The sequence below is a fragment of the Puntigrus tetrazona genome, unplaced genomic scaffold (genome assembly GCF_018831695.1).
Source record: "Puntigrus tetrazona isolate hp1 unplaced genomic scaffold, ASM1883169v1 S000001114, whole genome shotgun sequence".
Lineage (NCBI taxonomy): Eukaryota > Metazoa > Chordata > Actinopteri > Cypriniformes > Cyprinidae > Puntigrus > Puntigrus tetrazona.
Window position 1 is genome coordinate 21,108 of NW_025048702.1, and position 16,193 is coordinate 37,300.

The 16,193-nt window shown below is 38.5% G+C and overlaps 1 pseudogene; it reads left to right on the forward strand.

Moving 5' to 3' along the window:
* The first annotated feature begins 327 nt into the window (after positions 1-327).
* On the forward strand, positions 328-15,394 carry LOC122341127 (annotated as a pseudogene).
* The last annotated feature ends 799 nt before the right edge of the window (positions 15,395-16,193 follow it).

Below are 16,193 nucleotides of genomic sequence, written 5' to 3' on the forward strand. Positions count from 1 at the left end.
TAATCATTACAATAGAGCGACGGCAAGCAAGGGCCCGCGAGAGAAATGTGATCGTTATTCACTCGCATTGACCCGGACTGGGGCTTGACATTGGGATGCTCGGTTTACAACCGTCCCGGGCGCGTGGCTCTGACAGCATCGGGCCATTAACGCGATCCGGTGCCAAGTGCAAATCCCCGGTGGCGCGTCTCGTGAGCAGAGGGGCTCTTGACGCGTTCACGCGTTCCCTTATATAGGAACGCGTGGCGCCGCCTCCTTTCTCATCCACGGAGAGCGGTCGGGGTGTGCGGTTGTAATCCATCCTGAGTAATTCACTTGCGTGGGAAGGCGGACCAATAAGGGCGTGAACGCACACAAAAGAGGCACGGATAACGGGAAAGACACCAGACGGGAGCAGCGCGCGAAGACGAGGGTCACAACCGCTCAGTTTTGAACACTTCAACAACACCGGACTCCATTCAAGCACTGGCATACATCAAGATGAGCACCGCGAGACCGTCCGAACCGGGACCGTCAGAGGAGACGATGCGGATGATGGTGATGCACGAGGCGCTCACGGGCAGCGATGCTCGCCGTTACGGTTCCCCGGTGGCTTGCGTAGAATGAGAGTTTGGGTCAGTGCGCAGAGATGTCGGTGCCTTTGCTGAAGATCGGTGTGGTGCTCAGCACCATGGCAATGATCACCAACTGGATGTCCCAGACACTTCCATCACTGGTGGGGCTCAACACCACCAAACTGACCGCGGCGCAGGGCGGCTATCCCGACCGGAGTATAGGAGTAAGTCTCGGGTTATTTCCCCCGAAAATTCAAACAAAAAGTTCAAATATTAAGCCTTTGACATGTAAAAAATTTTCACTCGTCGCACCTCCCGTTTTCTACATTTAAAGCGCTTTTGTCTACAAATGATCGTTCTTTTGCATTCCGTTCCATTCATTGTTTAAAAATGTTCCGATGCAGGAACGCGTGTGCGCGCCTCCTTGCGCTTTCTCGGGTTCAAAAAGTGGCGTTCACGGACCTGCTGATTGTGATGTCATGGAATTTCGAACGCTCAGCTCATTAATATTACAGTTTGAAAAAACAGTTCTAATTAGCTCTAATACAACTTTTTTATTTGAATAAACTAAAACTGCTGCAATAGGTCAATAGACATTTGTATCGTGATCTTATTAGAAAAAAGCAAAAGAGGTCTTTCACATAAAGTCATAAAATGAACGTCTCGAGTCCCTAGCGTTCTTTTGGACGCAGGAACGTTTTTTGAGCGCATTCTTATGCTAAACAATGGAATATATGCACGAAATATACTGTAGATGTAAGGCACTTTTTTCAGTTTCATGGACCATTTTAATATTAATATCGCTTTCAATATTAACAACAATCTGTGGGGTTTACCACGGGCTAGATTAAAAATGTAACATATAGCATGTAAAGACCGCAAAGCAGATCGAATCTGTAGTGTTGTAATATTCCACTGGCGTGGAGATTGTGGAGATCTGGGATTCTCCAGACCCGCATCAGCAATCCTCCATCTGTCCCTCGCTCTCACCAGCTCCAGACAGTCTGATTGGATCTGTAACCCTTCAGCGGTTCAAGAACGACGCATCTGAGCAGGATAGATCACCTCTCTCTAACAGCCGTCAGTCAAATAGACTACAGAACCGCGCGCGTGAATGAGGCTGATGGAGAGCCGCCGCGCTGCGATTGGTGGGCGGGGTGGGGTGGGCGTGGTCTGACGTGGCACAGGCGGATGGGATTTGTCGTAATCTCGTGTTTGCGATGCCGTTAAATCTGGGATTATAAATGAAACGATGAACTTTAGATGTTGTAATATTTCTTGTCGTCAGGTTTTACCCGCTAACCCAGAGGAGTCCTGGCAGGTGTACAGCTCTCGGCTCAGGACAGCGAGGGCAGGTGTGTGTGTACAGTCGTCGCACCTCAGCAGACCATGCTCGAGAGACGCCCGCACCAAACAACTCCGCCAGCTACTGGAGAAGGTGACCTACCGACCCATAATGACTTCTCGGTTTGCCCTTGGGCATCACGTTACAATACCTGCGTGAAGTTGCCACAGACACAGAATCTATGACAACCAGAGCTTTCCACCAGAGATCAAAGTGACCTAGAGGCATGAGCCTAGCAACAATATTATTCGCATACAAACACTCAGAGTTAATGAGTTCCTCTGGAACAGGGCTGGTGCAAAGGCAAACAGAAAGACAATGATGCAACTCCTTGGACACATCAGATCATTAGCAGACGTGGAGGAGCTGCAGAACTAGTTTGTTAGTTCACCGAAGGTTGCTAGATTCTTTATATACTGATGCTTAGAGTCGGTATATAATTTAGACGCTCAAAATCAGATCTTTTTAGGCTTAGTGGAAGTACGAAAAAGTTTAAGAGATTAATCAGTTACATATCAAAAACCTTATATATTTTAAAATATGTAGTAATATTCATAGCCGTGTACGTCTTTAAAATAATGATAAAAGTAATCATTTCATAAAATGAAGAAAATTACATATTTAAACTTGAAAAAAACATTCAATTTTGGTCAAAAGAGGATACAAAATGAAATAGTTTTTTTGCGATTTTACCATTATTTTAATATTTATTTTCAAAGTATATAATTAAGACAAATAATTAAAATAATAAATAATAATCCGATAATCTGCCACAAAGTCCTAAACTATATATATATATATATATATATATATATATATATATATATATATACACACACACATACAGCACAGAATGTTGAGCTAGTTTAAAAAATAAATATATATATAATATATATATATATATATATATATATATATATATATATATATATATATATATATATATATATATATATGGCCTTAGATGAAGAAAATAATATGAAATGTGTTTACTTACAAAAGCACTTTATCTCTGGTACTTGTGTGTGTGTGTTTTTAGGTGCAAAATATGACGCAGTCAATCCAAGTATTGGACCAGCGGACCCAGAGGGACCTGCAGTACGTTGTGAAGATGGAAGATCAGCTCCGTGGCCTGGAGACCAAATTCAGACAGGTGGAAGAGAACCACAAACAAAACATCGCCAAGCAATACAAGGTAAACACACGATTAAATGCGAGCAGTGCACATATTTCACAGGAATGCACACACTGTTCCACGCATACGTGCGCAAACACCGCAGACTGCATGCACACCTACAGAAATGCTTGTGCGATTTTTGTAAAATGTGCAGACCTGTCCGATTCGATTCGAAACAATTAGTGAACATGGCCGAACGCAGTGTTTGAATAAAAACCTAAAATAGAAAAATATGAATAATAAATAAAGGATCTGCACATTTGTTTTTTCTATAATGTACCAATCAAAGCATCCCGTGACACACGCTGACCTGACACATGCATGGACTGTAATTCTGTTTGCACTTTGTAACACGAGCGTGAGTGTGCGGGCGCATGAGGTGTGTGTGTGTGTGTGTGTGTGACTGTGAGAGCACGTGGATGTGTTAGCTAGGTTAGTGAGTTAGCTCCCTGTGCTGAGTGTGTTGTTTCTTGCTTGCAGGGCTAACTATAAAGACATGATAGGAGAGCCAGAGGCCAGAAGAGGCAGGTCTAACCCACGATTGGCTGAAGTGGGCGTCAGTCACGCTGTTTATGTCACGATTCTCATATTCTATTCGACATTAGCTGTAAGAAACACCTTTCCCCTCCCTTATCCAACCACCAATCAGATCTCCTCCTGCATGCTACTCTAAAGAACTGTTACGTTTTATTTAGTTTCATTGCTATATTGCTATTATTATTATTACTATTACTACCATTATTATTCTCATCTTTGCTAGTATTGCTTAAGTTTTTTATTATTATTACTCTTATTATTTGTCACTATGAGTCTTTGGTTTTTGAAGTAATATGCGTTTTTGAAGTAAAGAATTTAATCTTAACATCACATTGTTGTATGTGAGTTGTAATTTCAGCATGTGTCCCTTTCTGCTGTTGCATTCTAAACGACAACTAATAAAGTCTTTTCCCAATTGTTTACCGTGTTCAGAGCGCTTGATTTCGCCGATAAATGTTTGTAGATCTATCATTTTCATACGGATATGAGTAGTCTTACTGCATCTTGGCCTCTGGTCTCTCACTGGCTCTACAAGCACACCGCACACACAAACATGAGCTGCTAAAAATAAACGTTTTTATCGGTTTATCGAAGCACCTCAGCAAAGAATCCTCTTGTTAAAAAACATTTCTCAGGGTTCTTGAGATGCAATATGCAAATTTAAGTTTGTATTACATTTGAAGTTCTTGATATTAGCATCATTTGTAACAAAAGTGGTTGTTTTTTTAAGCATCAGAACATAAACTATATAGACAAAAGTATGTGGACACGTTAAATGATTTTCTTCTCTACAAAATCATTTAAAGCTAAAATCAAGACAACACCTTTACCTTGTGAAAAATAAGTACACTTTATAATTTACTTGAGAATATACTTATGTGCGGATTGAATGTAATTTTTCGGACACTTGCAGTATTTGCATGTTATTTATAATTAAATGAAACCATATTAGTTTATATTAAATGCAATTAGACTGATTTAGGACTTAAGCTGTTACGTGCGATTTGAAATATGGTTAACTTGTACAGTTGAATGTGCAGACATTTATGGTAAAATCATCTTTTACTGGCTGAAACTGTGATTATTTTAGTACATATACAAAACAATATGATCTCTAAACATAACATTGCATGAGACACTATAGTTAAAAATTTTTTTAAAAGTATTTTACATGCGCTTTAGTATGTTAGTCAACACACTGAAATAAGTTCATTTCTTCAAAGTATGACAAAAAATGACTTAAATATACTTAAGTATATTTTTTTACTTAAGTGTATTAAAACATCTGTAAGCATTATCTGCAATAAAGTATATATATATATATATATATATATATATATATATATATATATATATATATATATATATATATACACACACACACTTTTAAGATGCACTTTTAAGTGCACATTCAATACAATTAATCACATTTTATCCAAAAAGCACACTTCTTTTTCACAAGGCTAAACCGGCTTTTAAAGTAGAACTGAACTTTTGTGCAGAGCAAAGTTCACAAAAACGATTTATCCAGCAAAACCTGGACATAGAAGACCTTTGCGATCTTTTTCGATCATCCGACATCGATACTTGACCTCGCTGATGCTCAGGGACAGATCTCTGCACCCTTGTTCCAGCCGCTAGAAAAACTTTCACAGACTGTATGGAAGCAAAACGACGAATAAATGCTCGTCCACGCCGTGAACAATAGTCATAAAGACTGTAACGATTAGCGCGATAACTTCCGGTTTATTGTTAGCGTGTTTAGGTTTTGTTGCGGGCTCGCGCTTTTAAAAAAGTCAGGTGAATTCTGATTGGCTGTCAATGTTTTTTTCGTCCATCAACTGGAAAACATGCAAGTGATTCCAACGAAGTCGTTTAATTGTGCCGTTATTATTATAAACGTGGTGTGGTCTACTCAACTCATCGTGGTTTTCAAATCGAAGCCCAACGGTGTGTTTTTTTTTGTCCTCATACCTTCAGGCAGATATGCTTTTCTTAAAACGTGTCCAGATGAAAAAAACCACACTATACTCAACAGTATTCAACACCTAGACTGTACAAATTAGCATAGCCAGGTTCAGACAGGTTTCAGAAGATACAGTAGGCAACTTTTCAACGTTTTCACGTTACATACTTACAGGCCATAAAGGCAAAAATGGCGGAGCTGCGTCCGCTGATTCCCGTATTGGAGGAGTACAAAGCGGACGCCAGGCTGGTTCAGCAGTTTAAGGAGGAGGTGCAGAACTTGACGTCCAGCCTCAGCCTCCTCCAGCAGGAGATGGGAGCCTACGACTACGACGACCTGCACTCCCGCGTGGTTAGTCTCGAGGAGCGGCTACGCGCGTGCATGCAGAAGCTCGGTAAGACGCCACAAATACGTGCTTTTCTCAACAACAAAGTTTGTCCAAGACACAATACTGACTCAGTATCGTTTGAATTCCAGGTACAGTGTAAAATAAGCTCAATGTGTGGAATAATGTTAATCACAAACAAAAAAGAATCTACTTGTTCCTTCTTTTGCTTAGTAAAATAAAATAAAAACACATAAAATTATATAAATTAACATATTAAAATTTACAAAGTGTAGAAAAAGGTAAAAACTGTAAAATGCTCATTTAAACACCTTTGCAGCTATAAACAATTAGCTAATTATTTTAAATACTCCAGAAAATTGCCAGTTAACCTCCATTGTATGAGTCTTGTTGTTACCTTTTTTTTGTCGTTACCTATTTTTATCCAGCATCTTAGGTTCAAAGAACCTTCTGATTAATAACTGTTTTGGCCAGTTCCAAATTTCCTGTTTGGTTCTTTGGAAATTAAATATATTGTCACATTATAGGTTCTTACAATCAGTGTTTTGGCTCCTGGGTTCTCTTCAAAAGCACATCAAAATAAAATAAAAAAACTCTATTAGCACCCATGTTTTCATAAAAACCTTTAACATCAGTGAAAGCTTTCTACTTCATTTTCTTTATAGTGGAAACACATCTTTACATTAAAAAATGTAACTGTTCACTTGATTGGCAACTGGTTCTTCTATGGTATCACTTTTTTTGGAACTTTAATTTTAATGATTTAAAAAGAGTGTTGTAAATTAAGGCATTGATAATAAGAGAAATGAAGTCAACCTCAGAATCTAAACTCACCTCTCTCTGACTCAATCTGATTTCTCAAACGCATTGTCAGCTGTTTCCCGATGATGAAGAAAAATTTTAAACGAGATCTCTTCAAATTGACTGTTTCTTCTTGATGAAACGGAGACTTTGCTTACGTCTCCTGCCTCTCAGATGTTTGAGAAGAGCCCAGTATTCTCCTGTGTCTCTTCTGGGTTCTTCAGAGGAGATCTCAAGATCTCAAACTGTGTGATTTGACCAAAACTCTGTAATCAAAAGTCAAGAGAATTCAATATTTTTCACCCATTTCTACCAAGATCAAATGTTCTGAGCCGCTCTCCGCATTAATTTTACAGCTCTGTGCTCTTACTGTATGTCAACTATTCCATTTGGCTCTGTTTTTATTTTAGCAGAAACATCTAATGTAGATGATACTTAAATGAAGCATTACTGAGAACTCAGTTCAAGTCTCTTGAGCTATAAAAGAGTAAAATTATGCATTCTCCATCACAGCCTCCATTTCCCAGCATCCAAGCACACACACACACACACACACACACACACACACCAGCATCTTTTCTCCGGTGTGTATCATCTTTCTTTCTCCTTCACACAGAGTTTCTGGAAGAGAAATCTGGGCCAGTTTCACTGTACGATCAATACGGCTTTAAAACAACTGATTGATCTCCTTTCTCTCACACTTGAGCTTCACCTTCTGATGAATATGAAACATTTACAGGAAAACCATATGAATTTCACATATACCCATGCGCATTTCATCCCAAGCGTGACATGAACGAGTTTGTGCTTTGTCGAGAAAACATGCATTACTATTACTGTTCTAAGCTTTCCCATTTCGACAGAACCTTAAAAATGTATTTCACTCGTTTGACCGTAAATCCTCAAATCACACGAGATTGAAGAACACATGATTTTAATATGTTCTTACATGCGCTCTCACGTGAAATGAATGTTTTTTCCCCCGTATGCTGTGCAAACATTTTTCACTCAGAAAATCGCTGGTAAATTTAACAAATAATGAAAAAGAAAGGGCAAGTAAGAGTAATTAAACATGAAACTGAAGAAAACAGAAGAAAACTGAAATCCTATTCTCTCGTAAAACATTCTGATAATCTGTATTTACTACTTTTTACAGTGCGTATTGACAGTAATGTATCAGTGATTTTATATATTACATTGTGTGAGAGGGTTGTGTGTTTTTCTGCAGTGTGAGAGAATCAGGGCTTTAGTCTAAAGATAGTAGCGTAATAATTTAGTCCTGTTTCTCCCCCCAGACAACTGATTACAGCTCTGTGTGTTAATCTCAATCGTGTGTGTGTGTGTGTTGAATAAGCAGGAGAATACACACACACACACACACACACACACACACACACACACACACCACGGTTATTACTCACTATCACCAAAGGAAGTCAAAAATCATCATTTTTGATATTTATCTTACAATTTATCTCTATATTATATTCTTTCTAGCTGTCACACACATGAAAAACACTCATATGTTTTTCTCTGTTATCAGTGATGGCACTTTTTTCTTTCTCTTCGTCAAGAAAACTCATGATGAAGCTCAGCGTGACTCTATTAAAGTCATTTAATCATAACCTTCACACCAAGATATAAGATTGCCACAGTAATTATGACTGAATCAGACTCATCATAACATTACAGCATTAAATCTCTAAACTCATTAAACTTGTGTGCGTGACAACAGGCTTGTCATAAGAAAGTGTGTGTGTGTGTGTGTGTGACTGCCGTTATATACGCGTGTGTGTAATTGAATATGTGTTTTGTGCATCCCCGCAGCGTGTGGTAAGCTGACCGGCATTAGTGATGCGATCACTATTAAAACATCCGGGTCTCGATTCGGATCCTGGATGACGGACCCCTCGCTCCTGAAGGAGACACTAGGGGTGAGTGTAAATGCAAAACGTATTTCAAATCACGTAAATGCAATCGGATGTACAGTACCATTCAAGCATTGAAATGAAGTCTGTTTTGCTCATGAACTGAATTTATCTGACCAAAAATACAGAAAAGTCAGTAATATTGTGAAATATTATTGCAATTTACAATAACCAATTTTCTATTTCCATACATTAAAAACGTTATTTATTTGTGTGATGCAAAGCTGAATTTTCATTATTCCATTCTTTAGTGTCACATGATCTTCTAATTATTCTAATTTGCTGCTCAAGAAACATTTCTTATGCTTGTCAGTGTTTATAACAGTCATGCCGCTTGATATTTTTGCGGAAACCATTTCTAAGATTCTTTGATGAATATAAACCTCAAAAGAACAGCATTTATTAAAACGTGGAATATTAATAAATAACATGACTGTCACATTTGACACGTTTTTTTGCTTTTTTTTTTTTTTTAGTACTTATATAACAGTAAATTCATTCTGTAGGACATACAGGATTCATTAACATGCAGTTAGTGGAGGATAGCTGGTTATTTTATGCCGGCAGTAAAAACCCACAAGCACATAGCTGCCGGCAGCCGCTTTATAACCATGTTGCTTTATAACCATAAGAAAAACAAACCTCAAGGCTGAGCCATCATGCACAAATGCAAATACACATGCTTGAGGAAAACCACGTCCTATATTCATGCACAGAGAAAAGTTGAAACGCACTGTGAAGTTCTCAGGCGAGAAAAAACATCATCTAAAAAAACAGTCCATCATCAGGATCTGCTAAAATCTCACAGACGCTGTGTGGCGGATGAATTCATTTAGATTATTTGTTTCTACTCATTTGCACTCGTCTCCACTCATAAACGCTCATAGGATTCAGAGCCCTGCATTTTATTCTTCTTTTAAGCTTATTCTAATTCTTTTCAGCTTTACACTTTTTATCATTCCAACGACATTTGCAAAGAGTACTGAAGAATCGAAAAAATGATTCATTGATACCCATGTGTTTACATTATCATTCAAGCAAGTTTTACAAACATGTGAGTTCACTGAAACAAGAACCAGTTCACGATAAACATCTGTTTGCGAGTTTACTTTACACAGATTATCATTCAAGAAAACATTTACCAAGAGTTTTGAATCACTTCGAATGAAAACCGAATCGGTTCATAACGAGCGAGTTTATTTTGGCACCGTTTATCATTAGGAAAACATTTATGAACACACAAATAAGTTTGTAATAACCATTCATTTGAGAGTTTACTTTTATATTGTTTGTCATTCCAACAGTATTTATAGAGATTTTTGAATCAGTTGGAATGGGGGAAAAAAAAGTACTCGTTTGCGAGTTCACTTTTATGCTGTTTATTATTCAACGTTTATGAACAGTTTGTGAATCAGTTGGAACGAAATAATGAAAAACCATTCATGAGATAATTTGGTTGCAAGTTCATTTTTACATTACTTATCATTCAAACAACATTTTACGCTGGAACCAGTTCGCAATGATTCGTTCGTGAGTGTACTTTGAAATGATAAAGCACATTCGTTTGGACATCCACGGAGTTGAACTCAGGTCACTCGCACTCACAAGCGGCACGAGGGGAAACTAAGCGAGGCCAAATAATTTTCCGCTCGTCCAGATGTGAAGTGCTCCGGCGGGCTCGTAATGGAGGCCGCCGAGGGGGCCTGTGATAACGGGTGGAGGTTAAGAAACAGCCGACTGTGGAGGATGAATGAGGGCAGCTGGAAACGAGTGTGTATAAGCCCATTCTAAGCCTGATCGCTTCCCAGACATTTGTGAGAGCGTGAAGAGAGAGTTTGTGGTGATGTTGTGTGGCAGAGCAGGAGTGTGCTATAACATTTATATATATCCATCTGTCTGTCGGATCGTATGCCGTTGTGGTTAAAGATCTGGGCCGGTTACCAAACGTTATAGTATCGGACTCGCACGGTTGATCTATGAGCCCTGCATCCGTGGCCAGGCTCTTAACCTCAGGTTGCAAGCGACTGTTCCTGTAATAAATGTCCTGCACGCAGCTTTGCATTAAATTGTGGCTAAATGACAAATTGGCAATTAGCAGTTGGCATCCCAGAGCTGCATATGCTTTAACTGCTGCGTTTGTGAGAAGTTTCTCAGCGAGCAGCTTTCCAGTTTTCTCTGATGAGAACAAAACTTAATGTGAATCGAGCTGAATAATTACAGTATTGTCTGCTGTTTTATATCCCAATCAAATTGAATTTAGGCATCAAAACAATACTATTTGAAGTGATACTAGATTTGCTGAAGAATTTAACAATTATTAGAGTTGTTGTTGTTTGTTTTTTTAAAACTAAATTAAATGAGCAAAAATAGCGCAAACATAAACATATGGAAATTACTATGTACAATTAAATATCAATTATGGACAGCTAAAAAAATCTAAATGTCATAATCTAAATGTAAATGTGTTCTAAAATGTGTTACATTTTAAAAATGTAAAAAAAAAAATGAGAGTCATTCTTAGAGTTAAGTATCATTCATTCTTAAGCATGATAATGATAAAAATATAGTTCTAAAAATCTCATAAAAATATATTAAAAAACAGCAGCCACAACTATAACAATAAAGGCACGGAGAAACGATATCATTGGAAACACAATTTTTTTTTTTTTTTTTTCAGCTGGACGCAATAAGTTATCCTTATAGCTATTGTGCTTGGGGTTTATCTTCAACGTTGGAGATTTTATTTATTTATTTATTTTACATTTTCCTGTCACGCCAAAATCTAAAAATCTACCCAGGTCAACTACCCAAATCTCTCTCTCTCTCTCTCTCTCTCTCTCTCTCTCTATATATATATATATATATATATATATATATATATATATATTACACACATATATAATTAATACAGTAATATAGTTTTTTGCAAAGAAATCATTGAAAAAATCAAGACTTTGTGTTTCATTCAACTAAACATAACATCCTGAAGTAGATCAACAAAAATTGCATTTTCATATGCAATGTACTTGTTTTATTTACAATTTGAAATTTTTTTTGTAATGTACAGCAGACTGGAGAAAAAAAAAAACGAATACAAAAGCAAAAAATATTAGATGATACTCAAACTAGACCTGTGATTTAGAAACAACGCACACTGACCTCAAAATACACAATTACGAACCCGAAAAGCCATTAAAGTGATGCCTTGCGCAACTAGTCCCTCCAAACCCCATAAACGCAGCAGAGCAATTATAAATCAGGCTGCTGAACATATAACCTTCATTCACACCCACAGCTTCCCCCCTCCCTCTCATTCTGTTTTTCTCACACTTTGGGTTGGAGGCTCTTGTTCTCAAAGATTGATGAGACCGTAGGCTGTATGTGTGAGACAGACAGAGCGTGGAGAGAGAGAGAGAGCCGTGTGTGCGTGTGGGAGTGAACAATAAGCAATATCTCAGAGCGGTTTTTGGCTCTTCAAAGATAAAAAGCTTTGGCTGAGCAGCATGTTGCTGTCAGAGATACCGAGCGTAGATGGAGCGGCATTCAAGCTCTGCGTGAGCATTAGGTTAAAGCCGAACAAACACCATGTGTGCGACCAGAATATGGCCAAATATTAATGCTGCGTTGTATATTCTGATCATATTTCTATTTGATTTCTAACTTCTCACCAAAAAGGTATTTTGTGGCCTGAAGATGATGCACGCAGAAATTAAAATAGCAATGCTACCATAGCTTTACAGATCAACTAAAGGTGTCCAGGAATAAAATTGCACTGGATAAGATCATATTTATTCTGCATGTGTATTATTATCAGAGAGTGTTTTGCAAAAGAGTTTTATTGACTCTCTAAAGCAACTTACTAGGATATAAACATCACATTTCAGAACTCATAATGAATATAATTTTGTTGTACTGTTTATTATAAAATTGGGGTGCCTAATAAATTCATATATTTAGCCATTAAGGACAATTTGATCAAAGGTGACTATTTCAAATAAATGTTATTCTTTTGATCTTTCATTTGTACTAAAATAAAACTGAAACTATGTGTGTAATATGTTGTTACTTATGAAATAAACATCAAATAAAATATTTTTTTGCACTAAAATAATGAAACAAAAAAAAACAATTACTAAAAACTATATTGAAAAAAACTTGAAAATAAATTACTACTAAAATTAAACTGAACAACATCAAACATTACAAAGTGGTATCCCAATGCTATAAAATAACACTGCACCAACAAATTATGGAAAAAAGTACAATATAAGGTTAAAATATGAAGCCGCACAATGAAGTTAATAATTGAATGCTTTCTGAAGAATCATGTCTCATTTAAGATTGGAGTAATGATGCTGAAAAATCAGCCTAGCACCACGGGAATAAATTATATTTTGAAATATATTTAAACAGAAAACACTTATTTTGAATTATATATTTATAACGATATATATTTTACAATATTGCTGTTTTTCTGTATTTTTTAATCAAGTAAATTTAAGCATAAGAGACTTCTTCAGTCAACATTTACACATCAACAACCAAGTTTTCTGTCCAGATCCTGGCTCAGAATACTTCAGTTTGGAGGGGGAAAATGTTTTATGGTGTTGTTTTGGTGTTGGCCAAAGGATGAGCTCCCTCAGCTGATTCTTGGCACTTCCTTCTACTTTTGGGGATTGTATAGTTGCCACTTCTGCCCAGGACTCCCTCACTGAGAGTATTACCACACGGCTCTGTGTAAAGCTGCTTTGGAACGGTTTATATTTTAAAGGATGCTGTTAAAACGCCGCAAAATCTAATCAAATGTTATTGCTGCAGCCTAACAGTGAACAACCGTGGGTTTCAAAAGAGATAAAGGTTGTGCAGTATGTTCAAACATGCAGAATGAGTGAGTTTGTATGTTGATGTATACAGTAGTTGTTTACTGCCTCGTGCCTCCTATAGAGAGCACACAGACGTCCCGCTGGGCCACAAGGCTCTGGAATATTCCGTAAGCATGACTGCTCCCACCTTTCCATTCGCTCACCGAGAGACAGAAGCCCCAGCCCTGCTGGGAATTCTCCACGGAGAGTCGCTTTTATCCGGAATGATCTGGAATTATCCCCATAGGGTTCGTAATGCCTGGCACACAGCGACTTCCTGGCTGTCAGTTTTCGCCGCCTGCGTTCTGCCACAGCCAGGGAAGGATGGACACCTTCAGTCTGGAATTTAATTAAGACCTCGCTGAACACGTCCTGCTGTGCTGGCAAATTCATGCCAGAACAAAAAAATATAATGCAAGTACAGACAAAATAAAGAACAACTTGACCTACTTTCATTGATAGTTAAAAGAGTCTGTAGTTTAACCTTCTGTACTGCACTTTTAATTCAGTGAATGTCAAGCCAATCCATCCATAGATAGATGGATTGACGGATAGATAGACTGATAGACAGATAGATGGACAGATAGACGGACAGACTGGTAGGTCCACAATAGATAGATAGATACATAGATAGATATCTATCTATTTATGTCTGTCTGTCAATCCATTAGATGGATAGATGGTTTGATAGATACACTGAATGGATCTATCTAACCGACCATTGATCTATCTGTCTATCCATTCATCTATCTAACCAACCGTCATTCTATCCATCCAACTAACTACCCAACCGTCGATCCATCTGTCTATCCATTCATTTTTCCATCCAGCAACAAAATTTTCAAATAAGACTTTGTAAAGCCAACATTCAAGATTCAAAATAAATATGAATTTCAATTGAAGTTCCTGTTTGCTACCTCAGATTTAAAAATGGTGCACAACCCTGATGAACATCTTAAAAAGATTGCGTTCAACATATTTCAACATTATGACAAACATCTGCTGCATGTTTGCGCAAACATCCGGCAGGGAATGTTTCAGCAGACATACTCTAGTTGAGCAAATGCTAAAAACCGACATCCTCCAGATGAAAACTAATGCGCATCTGCTCAACACACTCGTGCTACAGGAATGTGTCTCATTAACTCAATTCCTTGTATTGTTAAGTCATTTTACATTAATTACTTACTCTCTCACTTCTGTTCAGGTCTGGTACATGGACGGCTATCATAACAACCGTTTTGTGCGGGAGTACAAATCTATGGCGGACTTCATGTCGTCAGATAACTTCACGTCTCACCGCCTACCGCACCCTTGGTCCGGGACGGGTCAGGTGGTCTACAACGGCTCCATCTATTTCAACAAGTTTCAGAGCAACATGATCATCAAGTTTGACTTCAAGACATCCACCATAAGTAAATCTCAGCGTCTGGACAACGCGGGCAACAGTAACACCTACCACTACTCCTGGGGCGGACACTCCGACATCGACCTCATGGTGGACGAGGGCGGGCTCTGGGCCGTCTACGCCACCAGTTCGAATGCGGGAAACATCGTCATCAGCAAGCTCCACCCCCTGACCCTGCATATAATCCAGAGCTGGACGACCAATCACTCAAGACGCAGCGCCGGGGAGTCATTTATGATTTGCGGGACACTGTACTTGACCAACGGCTATTCAGCAGGGGCCAAAGTCCACTACGCCTACCACACCAACTCCTCCACGTCACGAGTACATCAATATCGCTCTGCAAAACAAGTACTCGCGCATCTCCATGCTGGACTACAACCCACGGGATCGCGCTGTATGCCTGGAATAACGGACATCAAGTTATGTACAACGTCACGCTTTTCCGTCATCCGCTCGAGCAACTGTAACGCCGAGGATTTGGGTGAAGACAATCTTTAGGAATGTCCTTCAACAGATTGTTATATTAAAAAAATGCTATGCTGAATGAAAGCTAAACCTGAACAATAGACGTGTGAATGGAAAATAGAACACAAAATAATGAACAGATGCCAAAAAAATTAAATATATGAAGCCACGCCTTTCTTTTTTTACAAAATGACTTTACTTTCTAGGACACTGTCTGATCAGATGTTTTCCAGTAGCACTTAAAAGACATTTCTCCATGCTTTTCTGCGCGCTGAAATGTAGGGAACGTTGGGATTAATTACGGACTAGTAGCCCACACTCAACCTCATAAACTGAGCGTGTGCAGGAAAACCGATGGTGCTTCACTTGGCAAACTAACACGGACGGCTTACCAGTCTGTGCAATATCCTAAGTCCAACTTGTGTGCTTTGCAAAGCTCATTTCTTTAGATATCACAAAAAATGTGATTGGCTGAAGGCGTTGACTGTTGAAAGCTCGTTCAAAGGACTCTCGTGAGATTTTACTTGAACTTGCCTGCGATTAAGTTCTTGTGGTGCGCGGACCATATCATGGTATTTTATAACGACCTACACGTATGTAGCACCTGAGAACAGACCAAAGTGAGCTATTAAAGTCAACATGAAATCGCGCATTCCGGTCCTAATATGCGTAATTACCATAACTCCACCTGGAGGACATCATCAAGAAGTCTTATTTGAACATATCCATCAATCTGGGCATATTTAGCAGTGCAGTCAATTCCCAAAGGATCAAATCAGGTCTTGTCTTTCTTGTTGAATT